This window comes from Castanea sativa, chromosome 11, assembly GCF_040712315.1.
Source record: "Castanea sativa cultivar Marrone di Chiusa Pesio chromosome 11, ASM4071231v1".
NCBI lineage: Eukaryota > Viridiplantae > Streptophyta > Magnoliopsida > Fagales > Fagaceae > Castanea > Castanea sativa.
In genome coordinates, this window is record NC_134023.1 from 14,973,648 (window position 1) to 14,991,167 (window position 17,520).

Here is a 17,520-nt window from a genome sequence, read left to right on the forward strand (position 1 = left end):
TGGAGATTTGTGCATCAAAGGAAAGAAGGCTACTACAAGATTAAGTTCAATAAGGTATTAAAGCGAAGGTTCAACTGTAGGTTGGTATTTTGAGATAGGCAAGGGTAGTTAGTAAGATTCCTTATACTTGTAACCGCATGATTGTTAATTAGCGAATTCATGGGAGTGGTGACCCGGTGGGGTTTTTGCCTTGCGAGAGGTTTTCCTCATTTGTCAACAAATCACTGTGTCAAATTATTTTCCACTGTATTTAGTTAATTTGGTGATTTGTTGGTGCCTTCACAATTTGCATATAAGTGAGCCTAATTAATCAAGTTAGGTAATTGAATTAATTAACTGGGGTTAAACTATCTTAACCCAACATTATTGAATGTGATTATTTTCATTGGAAAGTAGACATCCTAGACTTCAATTTGAATACAAATTTTACCTATTTTGGATTTAAAGTGAGTAAGTTAAGGATATTTGAAGTCGGCCCAACAACCTAGTCAAATTGGAGTTCTGCTTACACACACTCACAATCATGCACGCGCACCTTGAGTTCTAGAATTTCTTATTCTTATATTTAGTGCCCAAATCTTCAATCTTTGGGTTAGGCTGCCCCTTACACCCTTTGGAACGTCCAAAAACCTCTAAAAGGCCCCCAAAAACCCTAGTTCACTTGTATAAATACCAACATTATGCCTCAAGTAAAAAACCAAGCTTGAGATAGTTGATTTTACCCTCCATGTGTTATAAAACTCTATTTTCTATACTCTAACCTCACACACAGCAACTTTGCACATTTTCAAAGTATTCAAAACTGTGGGCGCCCCAAAAAAGGCTTTTGGTTTACCATATATTAGGTCCTTGGAGACGTGACTCTTTTGTGTGCATGTGTTTCTAGGGTGAGGTGTGTGTGTATGTGTGAGTCTCTTTTTCTTATTTTATGTTTAGGAGTTGCCACCAACCATTGGTTTTGTATTAGGTGTGATTGGCCACCTATTTTTCTAATTCTTTTTAGTTACCTAATTGACTAAAAACCAATTCAAGGGTAACTAATTAATTAAGGTTGTAAGGACACAATTTTTGTACCTAAGCCCAAAGTAAGAAAAGGTGTAGGCCCAAAAAACCCAATACAATGAATTTGTAGAGAGTGGATTAGAAAACTAGGCTCTAATAAGCTTAGACAATGATCGTAGTGAGTAAAAAATGTCAATAGAATAAAGATGAACTAATGTTATCTAAAGAAAATCGTCCTTGAACACAATCTGAGGTGGTTAATTCTTATATCTGATTCTTTTTCTCCGATCCCCTCTTCTTAGGATCCTCCCTCCCTTTTATACTATCCTCCTTCTTTTATCTCTACCATCCGCGTGTAGATCATATTGATGATGTTGATCCTTATCACCTCAGCACATTCCTAAATCTTGGATAGTAGCTGTAAAGTTGAAAACTACTGTTCAGATATCACTTTCTTATTAATACGGCCAGAGAGTTAGCTACAGAGCATTCAATGCGGTGGTAGCAGCTTTCACTTAGATATTTCATAACTTCCATTTGGCTTGTGCTCTCACAATGCATATTTTTATCAATAGAATCTCCTGAAACCTTGCTTCTAGATGGCAGACCATACTTTCTGACCCCAGCTTCGTTCAGCCGAGGAAGCATCCCTCCTCAGGCTATCATAACTAGACCCCTCTCTTTTACTCATCAATGCCGACCTCCATAACAATGTCTACCCATCCTCGGACATCTAGGCGTCCTCAGACCGAGCCCCCGGCCCAATATGTACTACTAGGCCTATCATCCCTACAAAGGCAAACCAAAGTCTCGAACCAAAGATCTTGGACTTGGAAGTTTGGTTACAGGTGGGAAATGTGTTAGGCACCTCACACCGCCTATCCAAAGGATAATACTCCATTTTAATTTTAATTTCAATGTTAACGTTTTAGAGAAATAATTAGATAAAAAGATTTTGTACAAACAATATATATATATATATATATATAGATATATAGACACACATGTGAGTATTTATTTACATATAACATATAATGTGAATATCCATGACAAATAATTATTTACAAGCAAAACATGTGAAGTAAATATACATAACATGTGAGAGTTACTACGTTGCAAAGACAATATATAATATAACATTTGAGTATTATTTATTATATATTCAACATGTGAATATGTACATAAAAAATAAAATAGAAGGAAGGAAAAATGTCACCTTTTAGCAATCCTCCAATTTCTCATTCTCATGCACAAACATAAAGATCCAAAACATTAGTGCAAAGGGGAAGGGGGAATATGTTAGCTTGATTGGTGTCTATTGGTTCAATGGAAATGAACCATAGACACAAACCTCAAAAAGAATGCAATTCCAAAAGGTTTAAAACAAAGCATACAAAAAAGACCTTAAAACTTACCTTTGGAAAGATGAGCAATTTCTTTTAGGAAAACTCATGACTCTTGAAAAAAATTTTGGGAATAAATGACCTAAAAAAGGATTCTCTTGGTTTTACATGAAAATGAGTTTTCCTTTAATGAAACAACATAAAGAAAGTGCTAAAAATGAAAACATTTTTATTAACAAGACTCTAAAGAAACTAAGCTTTTAAAGTTAAAAAACCTTTTGGAAACCTACCTTCTCTTTTTTGAGAAAATGAATCATCAAACTTTTTAAAGAGAAATTATCCAAAACTTGATTTTAAAACATTTGGAAAAAGGGTTGCATTTGAAAAAAGTTTAAAACAAAGGGAAAAACAAACTTGTTTGGAAAAAAAAAAAAAAAAAAAAAGGCTTTCGTTCACTTTTTAGGGCAGAACACTTAAATTTTAAAAGGGGAAAAGTTTTAGATTAAAACTACTTTGTTCTTTAAGAGAAAGTTTCCATGTTCTTTGAAAACATACCCAAAACATAAATCAAAACCATTTAAATAAGGATTTTTGAGAAAAGGGTTTCAGATTTTGTTCTTTTTTTTTTTTATGTAAAGGAAAAAAACCAAACAAGGTTTGAAAATAGAGAGTTTAAAAAATGCCCCTTTGGAAGGCATTTTTTAAGAAATTTAAAAGAAGATTTCTTTTGAAAAAGATTCATTTTAAGAAGAAGGGATGGACATTGGAGCCTTTTTATAAAAAAAAAAAATTGAAATCACATTTTTTAGAGGTTTTCTTACCCAAGCTAATGCTAGTTGGTAATCTGGGGTTTATGGTACTAGCTAGAGAGCTAGCACCCTTAAACCCTTTTAACATGAGAAAGGGAATGTGGAAGATAAAGCAAACTCAAGGGTAGAGTGCTTAAATTAAAGGAGAACAACATTTGAAGACTTGAATGTATGGGCAAAAATTTGAAGAATTTAAGAGTAAGACATAATGTAAAAGCTTGTATCTAAGGGAATTTAAGAGCAAGACAATAATGTAAAAGCTTGTGTTTAAAGGAATTTAAGAGCAAGCCATAAAGTAAATGGATTGTTTTAAAATTACTTTAAAAGAAATTTCTCCTAAATAAACCTTAAATCTTGTCACATCGAAGCTTATGGGTTCTCTTTCATGTTGGGAAAAAGGAGTCATAGGGACCTCTACCATTTTCCTAGGAGCATACCTATATTGTGCTTAGGAACAAGCTTTATAACCCATTTAGGAGAAACCCCTCTATGATAAATCACCATCTTCCCACTAAGGTTGGTTGTGCACAAGGAAATTCCTCCATAGACCTTCTAGTTAGGAAGATGAGGATTTATAAAAAATGTTTGGTTGTTTTCTCTTTTTAAATCTAAGGGATTTAAAGAGAGAAGACAACAATGAAAAAAATTGATAGATTACATTTTACAAGTATAGAGATAGCTTTAAAGAATAAAGAGCAAAGACAATAAATACACAAATAGAGAGATATAGAACAATATGTAAAGAGAGAAAAAAAAAAGATTAGAAAAACAACCTAAAAATATCATTTCAATATATAAAATGATGTATTTTACACACACACACACACACACACACACACACACACAGAGAATGGTGATTAAAAAAATGGTCACATAAAAAAAAGTCCAAGCAAGATTTTATCAAAGAATATAAATTTTGAAAAACTTTGTAGGGCCAAAAATTCCCTCCAAAATTAACAAAGTTAATTATAAAAACAAATAGTGAATATATATATATATATATATATATATCTGTATTTATTAAGAAGATTTAGAAAGTTAGTTATTGCTTTTTTTCTGTCAAAAATACCCCTAAATTAATTAACCAACAATTTAAAAACGGGGTTAAAATAGTAAATTGGCAAAAGAAAGGTAGTTATTACTTTTTCTATTGTCAAAAATACCCCTACCTAAAACTTAAAAATAGAGTTAAAATAGTAAATTGACAAAAAAAATAATTTCTTGCTCCTATGTTGATATAAATTCCTACTTCTACTCAATAGCTGAAAAAACTCTTCATCCCTACTTTTACGTTGATATAAATTCCTACCTCTACTCAATAAATTAAAAAACTCCCCACTTATAGTCCCCACATATTACCTTCGCCACAATTTCTGAATTTAACTTCTCATAAAAAAAGAATTTCTCAGTTGAAATAGAAAAAAACTCTTCTTCCCCACGTCTACTCCTATTATTCCTCATTGAAATAGAATTTTTGACAGTTGCACATCAACAAAAACTCTTCTCAAGTGGCTACATCTTTGTATAAAATGAGCATTTATTATGATTCAGAGGCTCTTTTATTTTTTAGGTAAGGGTTAATTTAGAGCATTTATTATAATTTGGGATTACTACATTTTTCAATTACAAAAAAAAACCTAGGGGTGTGATGAGTATTATGTGCAGTGAAATAATTTTTCATCACACCCCTAGGTTTTTTTTTTTTTTTTTTTTTTTGTAATTGAAAAATGTAGTAATCCCAAATTATAATAAATTCTCTAAATTAACCCTTACCCAAAAAATAGAAGAGTCTCTGAGCACGCGCTCATGCGCGTGCTCAGAGGCTAGTATATATTAAGAAGATTTAGAAAGTTAGTTATAACTTAAAAAAATGTTAAAAGTACTTCTAATCTAAATAGATAATCTTTATTCTTAAAAAATAAAAAATAGGGCTAAAATTGTTATTCAAAAATTTTAAAAAAAAAAATACCAAAGAAACTTTTTTCCTAAAAGTTAGCTCACTTTCTATTTAAATGTGTCTTACGCACGTTTGATACTTTTTTTCCCTAAAAATTAGCACATCCTAAATTTTAATTTCTTAATTTTTTTTAGTATAACCTCACTAACAATAAATAAATTCAAATTAAAAATTTACATTAAACTCAAAATAAAAAAAGAGTCTCATCGCACATGTAGAATGCGTGTGATGAGACTAGTGTATATATATATACACACACACACACACACACACTAGCCTTTGAACACGCACTCACGCACGTGCTTAAAAGCTCTTATATTTTTTTGGGTAAAGGTTAATGATCTGCATTCATTATAATTTCGAATTATTACATTTTCCAATCATAAAATACCTAGAGGTGTGATGAAAAAAATTACTTCATTTTTTTTTAAATGAGAGTTTTCAATTTTTTTTTAATATCCTAAAGGGCAGCCACTTTGTCCTAAAAGGTAGATATTTGTAAACACAAAAAAAAATTTATTCAATATTTATAAATGGCAGTTATGTAGTTGTATTTAATCCTAAAAGATAGGCACTTAGTACATATCCATAACTAAATTTTAGCATGCTTAAAAAGGCTTAGAAAAAAAAAACTAAGAAGGGCTGTCAATGCTACCATTCCTTTAATTTAGAAAAATAAATGTATTCTCTCTTCTTCTTTTTTTTTTTTTAATAAATGTGCAATGAAAGGTACAACAAAGAACAATATTAACCTTCATATGAAAGAGATGTGATTGAGAAAAAATAAGCTAAAGTATAACAGTTTCAATTAATTGAAAACGTAGTGTTACACAAATTAATAAATATAGGCATATATAGGTAGGATATTTACAAAAAATGGTTTTTAATAACTACTTGATAAATTGACTACCACTTCACTCACCCAAATTCATCCAATGTGCATGCTATGCAATCTAACAAAATTGTTGATATGTCACCCTAAAAAAAATACAAAAAAAAAGAAAGATAGTAAGGCTTAAATGTAAGGAAAACAACATACAAAAATAATAGGAGAAAAAGAGAGCACCACTTAGAACACATACACTAGAATAACAAATCAAACCCGATAACCACACCAAAAAAAAAAAAGACAAATCAATATATATCATTCCCACTCTTCTAAAAATACTCATTAATTAGAGAAAATATTAAACACGCATCAAACCGACCAGATAAAAGAAAAGATAAGATAAGATAGTGATATGTAAAGAATAATGATAACAAAATGTGGTCCTATTTTTTCGGTAGTATTTTACATGGAAGTTGAAAGATTTTTTTTTTTTTTTTTCCTTTTAGACTCTAAATCATGATAAATAATAAGGTTTTTTTTTTTTCCTAAACTCTAAGTCAGCATTCAACTAATTTTTTTTAAAAAATATATCAATTTGAGTTCTAATAAACTAATTTGAGTTCAAGTAGAACTCATATATGAAAATGTGAATATAAGAAAACCGTGTGCATTGATGATTCACAAAATAGAACTCAAATTTTTAAAGCATTAATGATTCACAACAATCAAAATAAGTTCCAGATCCACAAATAATGTTACAAATATCAATGAGTTTTAAAAAACTAATTTGAGTTCAAATAGAACTCATATATGAAAACGTGAATATAATAAAACCACGTGAATATAACGTTTATCGGGTTTTGATACTGTTGCTTATTATAGGGTGACAACAATGTAGTTGGGTGGCTACAAAAAAAAAAGATATTTAGACCCTACGTGAATATACTGTTGCTTAACTGTACACGTTCTCATATGGATTAGGCTAATTTACCATTCCCAAATTCTTCATCCCTAAATACTGAAATCAATAGCAACGTATTTGCTCCTGTCATGAATGCAGTTTTTTTAATTTTTTTTTTTTTACATAACCATAAAAATAATTTAAAAATTGTTGAAATTTTTAATGGTTATTGGTCTTCTCTTTGTTTGTGTACTTCATTTTCCTGCCGCATATAAACTTTATTACAAAATTTTCAAGAAATATTTTGTTTTTGTGCTCATTGCCTCAGGCTTGAGCAATAATCCGATGATCGAATGGATAGCAAATCATAAATTGAAATACATTTCTTCAATATTATTGGTAAAAGTTCTCTAAACCCGAGCATATGCCGGAAAAAGGACTTCTGAAACTCTGAGTAGACCCCAAAAACATCTAAAAAACATCTAATAAATCAAGGAGAAGGAGATATGAATATCATCCAATCCCACTTTATTTTGTAACTTTGTTCACCCGCAGGGGGTAGAGAAAAACAGTCAACCAAAGTCTTTACCTTGGGTATGTAGCTATATTTATTATCATTATGTAGTAACAACATTACATTGTTTTATCCTCAATGTTCATAATAACAAGAATTTCTAAACTCAAAATACTGTACATTGGAAAATGTACTCAAATTACTGTACACAGTTTGCCATAACTAATAAAAACATACTGTACATTGGAAAATGTACACAAAATACTGTACACAGTTTGCCATAACTAACAAAAACACTGCTTTACTAGTCTTAGTCTTGGGCACGTCTCAACCATTAGTCTGCTAGCCATGTATACACTGTCAGCAAACCAGTCTGATCCCCAGTAAAAAAGAGGCCCGCAGGACCTATTTGAATAGTCTGGACTTCTTGTTTTGCAAATACTCTGCCCCTGTCAGTGAATCTAAAACAAAAATCACTAATATTAGTCAAATCCAAGAGGGCAAAGAAGAAAGATTTATACAAAGGGAAAATTGTACTCACGTTGGCAGTTCATAGAGGTGGACAGATTTATCACTACAAGAGCAATACAAGATTGGTTTAACATCCGGATCAGTCATCCCAGAAAGTGCAAGGATACCCTGTACCATGAAAAATCATGCCATCCAATTAGTTGACACTTTTGAAAAACTAAGGCTACAGTATCAACAACATGGCATAGATTACTGAAGGGGGGAAGCAAATAAGAAAGTAAATGAAACTAATTGTGGTTCAATAACTTACTTGTTCTTCACTGTGAGTATAGATTACTTCCAAGCTGCCATCATCAGTAGAAGCCCAAACTTTTATGGTGCAATCCAATGAACCAGAGAACAAATACTTATCCCAGCACATAAGAGACTTCACAACATCATCATGCCCATTCAGTGTCATAATACACTGCCAATTTTCATGATCCCAAACCTGAAACAAAAAATAAGAACAGAGATTAATTCTTTTTTCTTTCCCTGACATATCTCAAAACATAATATATGATCCTTGGGCACATATAAAGATAATGACAACTAAAACAAAAAGGATATTTAATCAATTAAAATCATATCAGTATCACATCAGATATATATTGCTGAGTTTTATAGAGTGGAACTCAATTAATCAATTTGAGTAACTTAGTCAAAATACATGAGGTAAGTACGTCATATTAGTTTTATGCAAGATTTGGAAAGGGGAAAAATCGATCAAGAACAATACAGAATCGCTAAAACAAAAGGTCAGCACCATGTCTAAATGAGATACCATCCAATCACAGTCCTTCAGTATAGCAGAAGCAAGTAAAGCAGAAGAGAGCACCAATGATCTTAATAATCAAGCTCTCTTCAAATACTAACTACTCATAATATAAAAGATAGAACAACAGGAAAAAAAATCTTAAGGAGAAAAAACGAACCCTTATTGTATGGTCCTTGGAACCTGAGTACAGCCTGTTGCCTCCTCCAACAACTAAAGATGTTATACCATGGGTGTGGCCTTTAAGGGTTGCAGCAAGTTGAAATGTAAGATTACTTTCGCAAGTGCCTTTCCATGCCAAAATAACACCGTCCTGCAATCGAAAGTAATAATACATTAATTTTGGACCAACTTTAATAAGAATATAAATTATGTATGGAACAATGGTGTAAGAAGCAAGTAGTATAAAACAATGCTGAAAAGTGAATGGATTTAAGGACAGCATATAACCCACAGGAAACACTCAACACCAAAATCTAGCGAGACCCTGAGCATCAAAATATGGAATTTTTTTTTTCTTTTAATAAGTAAAAGCAAATGGCTTTAACAGTATCATCTTAGCCCCGGTTCAAACCGGGAACCTCTAGCGTGTGAGACTAGCACAATAACCACTACATTGCTCAAATTTAATCCACTAGAAAGAATAAAAGCTACTATGAGAACACAAGAATTCTAAACTATTAGTAAAGTGGCTTACCTCTACCCCAGCAAAAAGCAAATCATTAACAGATTCCAATGCATTGACTTGCCCAACAGGTCCATTGAGACTGTATTCAGCACCTGATTCAGTATTCCACACCTGCAGCATCACCAACATGCCAAATCAAGGTCACATCTTGAACTGACAGAATCTGGAAAAAAAAAATCACAACATTACTCGGTCTTAAGCTCACCTTCACAACATTTGGCATGCCAACAAAGAGCCATGGGCCTTCACTACAAACAGATCCAACTTCGCCACCAAGGTTAATCACATTAGCACATTGACCAGTATGTCAGTCCCAAAGCCGAATTGTTCCGTCACTGCTACCTGAACAAAGCTTATTGCATCTTAGAGGAAGTGCAATTCCATTGACTGCCTGTTATCAAAAAACTCATAAATATGGTTTTTCAAAAACAACTTGCTCTATCTAGGATATAATTTCTATAAACCAACAATATCTTTTGGTCTTCTATCAATTGTCATTTATGAATCCCATTGTAAAAATAGCAGTGAAGCATATAATGCTCCATGTTCTTATTCAGGAACAAATCAAATTTCTATAATCTAGATATCATGAATGGGCTATATTAGTATTCAAATGATGAAACAACTAATTAGGCTAGCCTAGGCCAAGTTTAACTTTGGCATAAACTGAGTTCAGGTCTCATTATTAAATCAGATTCCAAATTAAAAACAATTTACACCAAAATCCTAATGGAAATGGAAGAATAAAGTTCATCAAACACAAATAGGTACCTTGTTGTGCCCTTGAAGCTCTGCCAACCTTTTGAACTTATCCCCACGAAACCATGAGTGTAGGTAAGGGCACTGATCACCATAGACACACGTCCCTTGCACCCAGAACTCACAAACCCTTTCTGCGGTTTTCGTAGGAACATGCTCCAGAGGCTTTTCTTCAACCACATTCTCCAGATTAGAATCATTTTCAACAAAAGAACATTCTGAAGAACTCTCAGAAACGCTTTCTGGCGACTTCTTTTTAATATCTTCCAAATCTGATTCAGACTTCCTAGGAACATTTTCGGAAGACTTGTGGTTAACAACCTTCTCATGAACATTTTGTGAATTCCTAGGAGCCCTTCGCCAAGTGTTTGAAACTAAAGCGTTGCTGGAACGAGGGTAGTAAGGAGTCTGCCTGGGACGGTGAATGGTGGCCACATCAGGTGTTTCTGAATGGGCAAACCTACATGGGTTTTTAAGGCATCTACCACTGAGCCAAAATATGCATATCTTGTTGCTGCTGTTGTTTAAATGTCCTCCTCGTCCTGCTCCTAATCGATCAAAAACAGAACTTTCTTTTCCCTGTGGCCCTCTTCTTGCAGTTTTAATCTCCATACTATAAACACCCACAAATCATAGGAATAGGAAACCAATGAATAGAGCGTTCCACAAAGCGAAGCAGCCAAAAAAAAAAACCACTCTCTTTCTTCCATTGAAGAAGATCCAATTCCAAATCAAAAAACCCTTCCGACCGTTGAAAAGTATGAGTGGCGGTGTCTATTTATAGTGGAAATAAGGTTGCCCTTCCGACCGTTGTTATTATATTAATTCGAAAATCTTTTTTTTTTTTGGGTTCCTTAATGAATAAGGCAAGCTTTTCCCTAACATTACTTTATTTAAAATTAAGAAAAAGCTCACGTTTTTATTTGAGGCAACTAATTAAAGTAAAAGCCCAATGTAAAAGTAGGCTATCTAATTAAATTTAAATAAATGTGTGTGGAATTTAATAATTAAAAAAGTAGCAATGTTTCTATTATATTGTTTAATGTGAGGTTTCTTAATTAAATCTATGATTATGTTGAATTTAATTATTTTTTAAGACGACAACATTTGTTATGTCTTACTGTTTGATTCAATCATGTATTTGAGTTTATTTCAGGATGTAATACACGTATATATTGTAAATTAGTAGTTTAGTGTTACTCATAATTAAAAAAGAGTAATGCTAGGATACAAACTTTTTTACAAAAAAATTTACAAATTGTTGATGCAGTGAATGGTTATTAGTAAATAAAAAAAATGATGTTAATGGTGAATCTAGGTGAAAATTAATATGAAATTAACCACATCAATCGTTAGTAATTGAAATTGTTATAAAGTAGTTTGTGACTGTAATATTACTTATTAAAAAATTCTCTCTTTCCCTCTCGATTCATTTGAAGTTCAATAATTTATCTTTTCTAACTTTTCCCATTAAGTTGGGATGAAATTAGATTTGTAAGAACAACATTTCACCATCAATTATAGATTTATAGTTTTAGTTAATTAGACACTTTTGATAAAGAACACCAATTCACCAATTTCTAATAATGTCTGAAAGGCACCACCCATATCTCCGCAAATATTTGGCCGGAATAACTTTGTATAGTAAAACAATTCAAAGAAACACTCATGGTTCACCAAAGAAAAAAAAAAAGGAAAGGAAAAAAAAAAGTTTCTTTCTGTGCCCCAAAGCATTCAATAAACAGAATTTAAAAATAGAGTCACAGGAAGTTTCTTTGGATGGCTTAGGCATGACAATGAAAAATTAGAATTGCCACAATTATAAGAGTCACTTGGTAGTGCTTCTTTGGCACTTAAAGCAATGTAAATGGTCAAAAGGAGTGTGAACCGATGATTTGAGAAAAAAAGATGGCTCAAGTCACTGTAGAATGGACAAATTTATTCAAGTTTATCACACCATGTACTTAAAATGTGCAACTGTGAAGTTGATTTAATGAAAAGGTTTTGCATGCAAATGTTATGAAATGCAATGTAGTATCTGTTTGGCATGATTAATTTTGCCAACTTATTTTACCATTCAGTTTATTTTTACTACTATTTATGAGTCCTACTGTACTTTTTGGTATTATTCATGAGTTCCACTATATTATTTCAACTAACTTTTACCTTTATTTATAGTACTTTCAGCAAGAAAAATTTTAGTTTTTGGAAATAAGGTTGCCCTTCCGATTCCTTAAAAAAAAAAAAAAAAAAAAAAAAAAAAAAAAAAAGGTTGCCCTTCCGACCGTTGGTATTATATTAATTTGAAAATCTTTTGTGTGTGTGTGTGTGTGTTGAGAAGGTCGAAAATCCTAATTGGGCAGTATAAAAAGCTATAAGTCAATGTTTTTTTTTTTTTTTTTTGGTTCCTTAATAAATAAGGCAAGCTTTTTCCTAACATTACTTTATATAAAATTAAGAAAAAACTCACGTTTTTATTTGAGGCAACTAATTAAAGTAAAAGTCCAATGTAAAAGTAGGCTATCTAATTAAATTTAAATATATGTGTGTAGAATTTAATAATTAAAAAAAGTAACAATGTTTCTATTATATTGTTTAATGTGAGGTTTCTTAATTGAATTTATGATTAGTTGAATTTAATTTTTTTTTTTAAAACGACAACATTTGTTATGTCATACTGTTTGATTCAATCATGTATTTGAATTTATTTCATAATGTAATACACGTATGTATTGTAAATTTGTAGTTTAATGTTACTCATAATTAAAAAGGAGTAATGCTAGGATACAAAAGTTTTTACAAATTTTTTTTCAAATTGTTGATGTAATGACTGGTTATTAGTACATGAAAAAAATGATGTTAATAGTGAACTTAAGTGAAAATTAATATGAAATTAACCACATCAACTGTTTGTAATTAAAAATGTTATAAAGTAGTTTGTGGCTATAACATTGCTCATTGCAAAACTCTCTCTCTCTCTCTCTCTCCCTCTCAATTCATTTCAAGTTCAATAATTTATCTTTTCTAACTTTTCCCATTAAGTTGGGTTGAGATTAGATTTGTAAGAACAACAATTTCACTATCAATGTTAATTAGACACTTTTGATAAAGAACACCAATTCACCAATTTCTAATAATGTCTGAAAGGTATAACCCATATCTCCACAAATATTTGGCCAGAATAACTTTGTACAATAATACAATTCAAAGAAACACTCATGGTTCACAAAAAAAAAAATTCAATAAATAGAATATAAAAAGAGTCGGAGGAAGTTTCTTTGGATGGCTTAGGCATGGCAATGAAGAATTAGAATTGCCACAATTATAAGAGTCATTTGGTATGCTTCTTTGGCACTTAAAGCAATGTAAAGGGTCAAAAGGAGTGTGAACTGATGATTTGAGAAAAAAGATGGCTCAAGTCACTATAGAATAGACAAATCTATTCAAGTTTACCACACCATGTACTTAAAATGTGCAACTGTGGAGTTGATTTAATGAAAAGGTTTTGCATGCATTGAATGCCAACACAAGTCATAGAAGTTGGATCAGGAAGCTATTTTGTCATACAGATATTATGCAATGCAATGTAGTGTCTGTTTGGCATGATTAATTTTGCCAACTTATTTTATTATTTAGTTTATTTTTGCTATTATTTATGGGTCTTACTGTACTTTTTGGTACTATTCATTTGTTCCACTATATTATTTCAACTAATTTTTACCTTTATCCAATCCTAAATCAAAAAACCCTACTGAAATCAAGAAAATCCTTGCCAACCCATCAAGGATTTCAAATTCTCTGTTCTGCCAGATCAAAAACCCTTAAAAAAAAATCATGAAAATTCCTTGTTCCACCAAATCAATTCCAAAGAAAAAACAATCCAATTATTCCAAAATCCCTTATCAAATACATAACAAAATAGGAACTTCCAAAACCTAATCGCCAATCCATCTGCAAACCCTAGAGAAATTCACAAATGAGAAAATAATATGCTTTCGTAACATTGTCTAAGGCTGAGAATAGATTTGATCATTACAAAAGTTGGTGCGATCATAGCTAAATAAATTCTAAATCTAAATCTAATTGCAGTAGCAAACCTCAGAGACTTTGAAAATCGAGCTGCCAAGATCTTCGTTCAATCAGAAACAATCTCATATCGCCGATGGGAAACAAAGGAAATTAGGGTTTGAATTTTGGGTGAGAGAGAGCATACGAAGAATACTGAAAAGAAAGAGGGGCAGTGTCTATTTATAATGGAAATAAGGTTGCCCTTCTGACCGTTGGTATTAATTTGAAAATCCTAGTTGGTCATTAAAAAAAGCTATAGCCTATAATAAATGAGGCAGCAATTTCTTAACATTACTTTATTTAAAAAAATAATAATAAAAATTAAAACAAAAAAAAACCTCACGTTTTGATTTGAGGCAACTAGTCTCAGTTGCATCCTACTAAGTACATAAAAGGAGCCAATGGCTCTAGCCAGGGACGAGGGGCTCGACCCCTTGGTTAAATATTTATTTGTTTATTATATATTTTATTTTTGTAGTTGGACCCTCATCCAAAACTTTAGATCCTCTCTTCCTCTTTAGCCTAACTAGCAACTATCCAACATAAAAACTTAACAAAAATAATAAAACATTCACAATAGTGATTGTATTTTAGTGGAAAAAAAAAACTATATTACCATCAAAGAACCAAAAAACCATGTGTTATTGGAGAAGCTAAAACTAAATTTTTTAAAATTACAGCAACCTATTAAGATTATTTTATAATAAAATATAATATTTTATTAAGATTATCTCTCTTCATCTAATTAAAAAACTCAAATTTTCTCTTTTCCTTTATTATTTTAATGAGTTGTTTATTTTATTTTAAATAAAGTGGTAAAAAAAAAAAGAATATTTGATGTTGAGTGTATTGTAAAGTGAGATGGTAAAATAGATAAGGTAGTCTTTTGAGATGCTAAAAGTTAATTTTTTTTTTTTTTAGTATCATTACTGCAAATGCTTTATTATTATTTTTAAAAAAAAAAACCTAGCCAGCTGAGTATTAAAAAGACATTATTTTTTTAGTCTTTATTAGTAGATGATTGCATCTTAATGTATTAAGAAACAATGATTTTGTGTATATATAATTTGTTAATACTATATAGATGCCTATTTCGAATATTTTTTTCTTATACTTTGGCCCCTCCTAACTTGAAATCCTATGTCCGTCCCTAGCTCTAGCTACAGTATATTTGGTTTATTCAACCTTTGCTTTTGTAACCAGCCAAAAAGGTGAGTTTAGTGAGGAAGAAAAAAAAAATTGAATTAAAAAAAAAATATTATACCCACAACATTTTCACAATATATTTTAAGTAAAAAGTTATTATTTACTATTATTGGTGGGAAAAATAATTTTAGTGGTGGGTTCAAATTAAAATCATAAATAACTTACAATTGAAGATTTTTTTTTTTTTTTTTGAGAATGAAATTGCAATTGTATTAAAAATCAATGGGGGCTGAAGTCAGCCTGAACTACATCAATGATGTCTGGTGCTATATCTTCCATCCAGACATTTAAATTTTGTGAGAGGATTGCCCTTCTAGCTAGTGAAAGGCCTGCTTTATTTCCTGCCCGACCTACATGGTTGAAACAGATGCTAGAAAACAAAGATACCAAAGCTTTAACATCCTGTATCAAGTGACCATGTAGAGCTAGTGAAGGACCATTATTCTGGAGATCGTTATAAATGATCTCTGAGTCGCCTTCCAAGACAATTTTATTAACACCAATCTCAAGGGCGAATTCTGCCGCTTTCTTTGTTGCCAATGCTTCAACCTGCGTAACTGTTGTGGGGAGCTGAACTTGCTAAGACATTGAAGCCATGACTTCCCCATTTGAATTCCGGATGATGATGCCATGCTCTTCCTTGTTCCGCAAAGACCACTCCATCATAATTAACCTCGTAAAACTCCCTCTCTGGTGGCTTCCATCTGGTGTGTTTTCGATGCTACAACTTCATACTTGTTGGATGAAAACTTTGGAACTCCCTTTTTCTTTCCTTTGCCAATGGTGGAATCTGCTCTAATGGGCAAGCACTCTCCTTGAAACGAATTTGATTTCTACGGTTCCACACAGCCCAACTTGTAAAGGCCAATAGTGCTACCTCCTTATTTTCCGAGAAAGCATGACTGAAAATTTCCTTCACTCTACTCCCCTGCATACCCGATATCCATGGCCATTCCGAGCTCCAAATTACCTGCATATCAGAACAGAAAAATAAAGCATGTGAGCAATTTTCCTCCCTGGCCTTGCAGAGATTGCATAGGCCATCAGGGGTTATTTTCCTTCGTTGCAAGTTTTTCCTAGTGGGCAAGGCCTCCTTACAAGCACGCCAAACAAAGTTTTTAACTTTGCTAGGGACTTCAAGACTCCAAACTTTCTTCCAAAAGGCAGAATCTTGGACTAGTGCACGTGAATTTTTTGCATTTTCTTGCAGAAATCTATAGACCGATTTCACTGAGTATTGACCTGATGGAGTGAAAGGCCATATTAGTGTGTCAACTTGGTTTGATGAGCTTAGGAGGATGCTCTTAATCACTTCAGCTTCAACCGAATTAAACACATGGTCTATAACTTCACCTCTCCAACTCTGTGTGGCTGGATTTATGAGCACCTCAACACTAGAATTTTCTTGTCCCTAAATAACTGGAGTGGTAATTCTTGCTGTATTTCTAGACGGCAACCAGTTGTCCCCCCAAATTCTGATTTGCTTCCCATCTCCCACCCTCCATAGAGCTCCCTTATTTATGACTTCTCAACCTTTCAAGATACTTTTCCAAGCATACGAAGCAGATGGGGCTTCTTTTGCCTCAAGAGTAGTCCCATTTGGATAAAAGTATTGTAGAAATATTGTAGACGTAACACTTAGTATTTAATACTATTACCACAACTAAAAATAAAGGTATTGTAGGAAAAAAAAAAGTACTACATTCACAACATTTTAATAACAAATTTTAGGTGGTAAATTGTTATTCTAATTTAAACTTGCCAATGAAATTACTTTTTTGCCCATCAATAAAAATCCGTAACAATCTACTACTTATAATTTGTAATGAAAATAGCGTGGACATAACATTTTTCTTGTGATAAATATTAAGACATCTTGTTGTCGTCACAATATTTTCACAACTGCTAAGGTGTCAATTTTTTATAAGTTAAAGTAAAATATAACAAAATTATAAAGTTCTTATGAAAATGTTGTGCCATTCTTTATGATTCTAGAAAAAATTTTATTAGTTAATTTTTGTTGAGCGAAAATTCACGTACAGTTTTCTTAGGTTGATTTTTTATATATTTTTTTCTTCCTGCACCATTTTAAGTAAAAACACATAGTTTTACACACACACACACACACATACAAAGACAAAAACCAAAACAAAAACAAA

The 17,520-nt window shown here is 31.9% G+C and overlaps 1 pseudogene; it reads right to left on the reverse strand.

Moving 5' to 3' along the window:
* Positions 1-7,431: 7,431 nt before the first annotated feature.
* Positions 7,432-17,520, reverse strand: part of LOC142617287 (zinc finger CCCH domain-containing protein 48-like) — a 73,972-nt pseudogene continuing 63,883 nt past the window's right edge.